Source organism: Bos javanicus, chromosome 3 (genome assembly GCF_032452875.1).
Source record: "Bos javanicus breed banteng chromosome 3, ARS-OSU_banteng_1.0, whole genome shotgun sequence".
NCBI lineage: Eukaryota > Metazoa > Chordata > Mammalia > Artiodactyla > Bovidae > Bos > Bos javanicus.
This window is the reverse complement of record NC_083870.1, coordinates 12,018,120-12,025,644: the sequence shown is the minus strand read 5'-3', so window position 1 is coordinate 12,025,644 and position 7,525 is coordinate 12,018,120. Positions and strand designations below refer to the sequence as shown.

Genomic DNA, 7,525 nt, shown 5'->3' with positions numbered 1-7,525 from the left:
CTTACATCCAAATCTTTAATTGATTTTGAGTTGATTTTTATGTTCAGTGTAATATAGAAGCCTAGTTTCATTCTTTTGCATGTAGATATCCCAGCACCATTTATTGAAGAGACTATCCTTTCCCTATTGTATCTTCTTGGTGCCTTCATCAAAAATTAATTAACCATATATGCATGAGATTACTACTGGGATTTCTATTCTATTCCACTGATCTATGTGTCTATTTTTATGCCAATGCCACACTGTTTTGATTACTAAAACTTTGTAATGTAGTTTGAAGTCAGGAAGTGTGATGACTCCAGCTTTGTTCTTTCTCAAGTTTGCTTTGACTACTCAAAGTGTTTTATGGCTTTATATAAATTTTAGGATTGTTTGTTGTATTCCTATGAAAATTCCAATGAAATTTTGATAGGGATTTCACAGGATCTATTGATTATTTTGGGTAGCATGGATATTGTAACATTATTAATTCTTCCAATCTATGAATATGGATTATCATCCTATTTATTTTTGTCTTAAATTCCTTTTACCAATGTCTTATAATTTTTTTCACAATTCCACAATTGAGATTTTTTAATGTAAATATTATAAAAGTGATTCATACAATAAAAATACATACTCATAATAGGTAACATAAGATGGAAAGTAAAAATCCTCCTTCCCACTCCTTTAATCTTCTAGCATCACAACTATAAATACAACAGTTTCTTTATTTTAAAAAAATTATTTTATTTTATTTTATTTTTTAACTTTACAATATTGATTGGTTTTGGCATATATCAACATGAATCCGCCACAGGTATACACATGTTCCCCATCCTGAACCCTCCTCCCTCCTCCCTCCCCGACAACAGTTTCTTTAATATATTGGAATTTATATATTCTAACAAGTCACAAGGCTTTGTTCTGTGTTGGTTTGTTTTACATAGTGTTGAAATACATTTTAAAATATTAAGCATCATTACTGATAGAGTAGTAATGAAACAATTTTATAATAATTTATAGTTAATGTTGGGTTGCCGAAAGTCTTATTTTCTTCACATTTTATGTTTTCTCTTCCTCATTAAAATAATATTGCTCAAAACATATCTGACCCCTGTTGATCACCAAGATTTTATAGTCTTGTCTTGCAAGTACAGTACATATATAATTAAGCAGTTGATACACGTACAGAGGTTGAGCACAAATAAAGCCCACAATGTACTTCTGTGTAATGTATGTACTAACAGGTTGATTTTGTCATTGTTACATTTGACAGCAAGAAAAAATTAATTTGTTTCTGTTCATTGGTGTAATTAAACAAAGAGTGGGTTTTCTTTCAGCTTCAGAGAGTAAATATTCTGAATGCTTTTTATTTGCAGCATGTGATGGAATAAATTTTCAAGAACATGGTAATACTGTACCCTTAATTAGAAATTTGGCAAAACTCAAAGTTTTATCACCCGGTGTTAAACTACTAAGGAGGATCAGGTAAGAAGCAATTACCCAAATATAAAAGGCTAAGCTGTTCCTTCTTTAGGATGCTACTTCTACATTTACCTGAACTATGTAAAGTGATATGAAGAGGCCAATAGATGTCAGCAGATTATATGTTACTTTTATCCAGTCTTTGATAAGTGATTTCTTTTTTTTAAGTTCATATGACCCTGTTTGAACACTATTTTTGACCCCAAAGATAATTACAAGATGCTCAAGGAGAACAAATGTAGAGAAAATGGTCAAAGTTGTTACCAGGGGAACTATCAAGAAAGCAAAGTCAATGAAGAATCAAGTTCTCCAAGTGTGTGAGGAAAAAGATAAGTGCTGTGAGAAAATGATCCCGAGCCCTCTGCACAGGATAAGGAGTGTAGGCAAGCCCAAGCCCTCAATGATTTCCAGCATGCTTGTTCCATTGTGGTCACTGACAAAAGATTCCTTCATCTACTTTTGAGAATTTTTCTTCTTCTCCAGGGTTTCAAAATACTTTGTCCACTAGAGAGCCCCCAATTCTGGATCCTCATGTCCCTGATGAGTCAGGGATGCCCTGCGCTGAATGTGTGCTCTGCCCCAGGAGAGGAGTTGTGGGTTCTGGCCACTTAGCCAGAGTGTCAGTTCATGGCTCAAGTGTCTCATGGATCTGAATATACTGATCTTTTACCTGTTTGGTTAATTTATTCCCAAGTGTTTTATTCTTTTTAATTTTATTGTAAATGGGATTGTTTTCTTAATTTATTTTCCTAAGAGTTCATTGTTAATATTTGGAAATGCAACTGATATTTTGTATATTGATTTTTGTACCTTTCAATTTTACTAAATTTGTTTATTAGTTCCAGTTTTTTGGTTGAGTTTTTAGGGTTTTCTATATATACGATTGTCATCTGCAAATAGATACAGTTTTACTTCTTTTCTGACTTAGATGCCTTTAAGTTTTTCCTTATCTAAGTGCTCTGGCCAGAAAACTTCAGGTACTATGTTGACTTAAATTGGCAATAGTGTGTATCTTTGTCTTGTACCTAATCACAGAGGAAAAACTTTCAGGGTTTCAACATTGAGCATGATTTTAGCTGTTGATTTGTAATACACTGCCTTTACTATGTTGAGGTATATTCCATCTGTATCTAATTTATTGAGAATTTTTTCCTTGTCATGAAAGGTTGTTGAATTTTGTACCTAATCACAGAGGAAAAACTTTCAGGGTTTCAACATTGAGCATGATTTTAGCTGTTGATTTGTAATACACTGCCTTTACTATGTTGAGGTATATTCCATCTGTATCTAATTTATTGAGAATTTTTTCCTTGTCATGAAAGGTTGTTGAATTTTGTCAAAGGCCTTTTCTGAATCTATTAAGATCATCATACAATTTTCAATTTTTATTTTGTTAATGTTGTGTATCACATTTATTGATTTGTGTATGTTGAACCATCTTTGCGTTCCAGAAGTAAATCCCACTTGATCATGGTGTAATATTCTTTTTTAAAAAATAATTTTATTTATTTATTTTTGGCTGTGTTGGGTCTTTGTTGCTTCTTGGGCTTTTCTCTAGTAGTGGCTAGTGGGGGTCACTCTTCGTTTTGGTGCCCCAGGCTTTTATTGCAATGACTTCTCTTCTCGTGGGGCATGGGCTCCGCAAGGGTGAGGGCTTCAGTAGTTGCAGCACATGAGCTCAGTGGTTGCAGCTCACTGGTCTTAGAACACAGGCTCAGTAGTTGTGGTACATGGGCCTACATGTGGGATCTTCCGGGACCTGGGATCAAGCCCATGTCTCCTGCACTGGCAGGCAGATTCTTTACCATTGAGTCACCAGAGAAGCCCTGTGTAGTATTAACACACTATTCAATTTTGGTTGTTCTTATTTTGTTGAGGAATTTTGTATCCATGTTCATAAGAGATATTGGCCTGTGGTTTTCTTTTCTTGTAGTGTCCTTGTCTGCCTTTGGTGTCAGAGTAATGTTGGCTTCATAAAATGAGCTTGGAAGTGTTCCCTCTTCAATTCTTGAGAAGAGTTGGAGAAAATTAGCGTTAATTCTTTTATACATTTTTGGTAGAATTTATCAGAGGTTTTTTTTTTTTTTATTGGTGGAGGTTCTTGATTACTGATTCAGTTGTTATTGGTCTGTTCAGATTTTCTATTTTTTATGATTCAGTCTTGGTAGGTTGGATGTTTCTAGAAATGTATTTGCTTCTTCCTAGTATCTTGGAGAAGGCAATGGCAACCCACTCCAGTACTCTTGCCTGAAAAATCCCATGGACAGAGGAGCCTGGTGAGGTGCCATCTATGGGGTCACACAGAGTTGGACACAACTGAAGTGACTTAGCAGCAGCAGCAGTAGCAGTATCTAGTTTTCCATACTGCTATTGTATTGCTATTTTCCATTCAGCCCTGTTAATATTTGTTTTAAAAATTTTGGTGGTCTTTTGCTTATTTTTTCATTTTCTACACATTTTGTTTGTTTCCATTTGAAGGAGAGAAGTTAGACATATTTTAACTTTTGTGAGTCATAGACCCAGAGGATATATCCCATCTGGTTTATATTTTTATCATAGGCTGTCTTAGGCTCATGACAGAAAAATGGAATTTTTCATCCCACACTAAGTTTTAACAGAACTACATTCTTTTCTTCTTTCTTTTCTTTTTACCTAGGAGGAGATAAGTATGGAAAGAACCAGATAAGTTATAGATAAAGAAACCATAATTTCCTTCACTATTTGGCTACAATTTAAATACAATAAACAATTTTCTGACTAGGATATGAGAGGATGTAGAAAATCTTTGTTCACATGGTAACACCAAAAAATTAGATATGATAAAACTTGTACTTATTTATGAAACTATTGAAGAGAGGTGGCTGTACGAAACACCAGATGGACTGATTTTTAGAGAGAAGAGCTCTTGATACATAACTATCAAGAAATGGCAGTTTCTGGAGGCAGCATTGGAGAAGAAAGCCTGCCAAGAGACAGACGAAAGATTAACAATAGTGGGAACATGTTGGAGAGACTGCAGTCTTGAAGATTCTCAAGTGTTGTGATACTTTACTTGGACTAACAGTTCTCCCTGGCTTACCCTTCCTGTCTTGCTTGGTAAAGGACAGTGATTGTGGACCTAGTCTAGAGAATGCCCGAGACTAGAGGATATAGTAGGTGCCTAGAGAAAAGGGCTCTCTACCATGGATTCAAAATGATGAAACTGGAATCTGACTTCCAGCAGGCCCCAGGACTCCAGAGCATGAGGGCTTCAGTAGTTGTGGCATGTGAGCTCAGTATTGGTGTATTGATAAGATCAAAGAGATTAGACTTGGACAGAAACAGCTCTGGCACTGGGAGGAAGGCTAACCAGAGATGAAGTCAATATTAAAAATTGCTTCTTTAGGCTAAAATTAACTTGCTACATAGTGATATATGAATATGATTCACATAGTGATTATATGAATAATTGCCTCTTTAATAATCGCATGTTGGAAAGAGATTTCACATTCTTGGAAATAAATATAAAGCAAAGAGCTGTGTAATTATATCTCCACTGCTATCTATAAACAATGTCTAGTATATCACGAAGCATTGTGAGATATGTGATAAAAATGGAACACATAAAAACAAACCAAGGAAACATATTCATAGACATGCAGATATTCGAATTATCAGAGCAGCTTAAAACTAGTATTATAAATATATTTGACTTGTGGCCCTAGCTTGGTTCTGTCCCTCAAATAAAGATCATTGTTCATCTCAAATTGGCCAACTCTGTATGACTTTTTCTCTTCCCAGGCTCTAGTAACAATCCCTTCTCTTAGGTCATTAAAGCATTTTGGTAGAAATAATGGCTACAAGAAGAGAAAACCTGATAAAAGCAATACTTTTACAGGCAATATTTAACATTTGACTTTACAATTAGTTTTTACCATGTATAATATTTTTTATATGAAAAATTGATCCCAATGAATATGCTTCAAATAAATATATAAATAAAATTGGGAAACTAATTTATTTAACTGCGATTTTATTTTATTTTATTTGTGGACTGTGCTTTAATTTTTTTTGTTGTTGGCAAAGCAGTATCTCTGCTTTTTATTTATTTTATTTTTAACTTTACAATATTTTATTGGTTTTGCCATATATCAAAATGAATCCACCACAGGTATACATGTGTTCCCCATCCTGAACCCTCCTCCCTCCTCCCTCCCCATACCATCCCTCTGGGTCGTCCCAGTGCACCAGCCCCAAGCACCCAGTATCGTGCATCGAGCCTGGTCTGGCGAATAATGGAATTAAATGGGCTTAAAGGAATTTACTTGGTATACTTTCTCATAGATATTTTAATTTGAAGATTTAACTAGAGTGACTCCCCAAAGCTGGAGAAATTAGGATTTTTTAGATCACAAATGCAATGTAGAGATCACATTTAAGGCTGATTGTAACCATGGGAAAAATACGGGGGAATTAGCCCAAAGTCAGATAAAAGTCTCCACTTACAGAAAAGTCTTACTACAAAGCTCCCCACATTAATGAACTGATAGTTAATTACACGGTACCAAAGTGAGTTTGCCTGCTCTTCTTGAAGTGGTGGGTTAAAATAAGTGTCCCAACAGATGAATAGCTGTCACTGAATGTGTCTGTCTACATCAGGTACTGAGCTCTTGATTCAGAATGGAGTGAAACTAGGCTACATAGAATTTACTGAGGAATTTCCTTTTAGACACCGTTAAAAGCTGTAAACTGAATTTTGTGAATGTTCATATTTCACCACTAGATGTCACTGGGAGATAAACAGTTACTGACCAGACTGGTGTATTGTAAGTTTTCCTATGAAAAAAATTGATTGATCTTGTGAATATATTTTTTGTTTGCTCAGAAAAATCAGATCGTGTCAGACCCTTCTTATGCTTCACATCTTCTCAGCCCAGTATTTTTTCCCCAGCCATTGCTAAGATGAAAATTGGTTAGAGAACCTAACGTCATCTGCACTGTCTATCTTCTGCATTTTCACACTAAGGCTTTTCTTATGATGTGGTTGGGACATCTGTGAGCAGCTGCTTATCATGTTTGGATGCTCAAAACTGCAAGTGTGGGGGAATGAACACTCCTTGGTGCACAGGGGAACATGGCTCTTCGGGGACATGAGTCAGGTCATGGATACAGCACTGAGCCACAGTCTGGAATTCCTCAGAGGCTTCCAGTGGGATCAGATTCTAGTTTTCTGGAGTGGTGACCACTCTGATAATACACCACTGTTTGGACTTTCTCTCCTGTTGTACTTGCCAAGTCTCCCACTCCTAATACCTGGTATCATGTCCCTAAGTAAAGTCTTACCTATAAAGCTTCCTTTGTCATTGCAGTGTCCTTTGACTTTCTCACCTTTCCTATTTTAGATCTGCTTTCTGGAAGGAACTTAAACACAACCCCTAGCCCTGATAAAGAATATTTTTAGCCCCTCATAGCTCCACTTGCACTCAAAGAATATTTTCAGCCCCTTAGGGCTCCACTTGCAGTCAACATCTTTTCAAAACAACAAATATTCTAATCTCTATGTCCAGAGTTTAATTTTGATTCTGCTTTTGAACTTCATGTTACTAGAATCATACAGTAAGACCTATTTGTGCCTGTCTTCTATCATTCAACAACTTTTTTGTGAGGTTTATTCATGATGTGACATTCAGCAGTAAGATTATTTTTCATTGCTATATATTATACTGTTTTAAACTCTATTTTATCTGATATGAGTATTGCTACTCCTGCTTTCTTTTGGTCTCTATTTGCGTGGAATATCTTTTTCCAGCCCTTCACTTTCAGTCTGTATGTGTCCCTTGTTTTGAGGTGGGTGTCTTGTAGCCAACATATATAGGGGTCTTGTTTCTGTATCCATTCAGTCGGTCTTTGTCTTTTGGTTGGGGCATTCAACCCATTTACTTTTAAGGTGATTATTGATAAGTATGATGGCATTGCCATTTATTGTTTTGGGTTTGAGTTTATACACCCTTTTTGTGTTTCCTTTCTAGAGAAGATCCTTTAGCACTTGTTGGAGAGCTGGTTTGGTGGTGCTGAATTC

The 7,525-nt window shown here is 35.7% G+C and overlaps 1 pseudogene; it reads right to left on the bottom strand.

Moving 5' to 3' along the window:
• Window positions 1-1,103: 1,103 nt before the first annotated feature.
• On the bottom strand, window positions 1,104-1,761 carry LOC133245084 (phosphatidylinositol-glycan biosynthesis class W protein-like; annotated as a pseudogene).
• Between the last annotated feature and the right edge of the window lie 5,764 nt (window positions 1,762-7,525).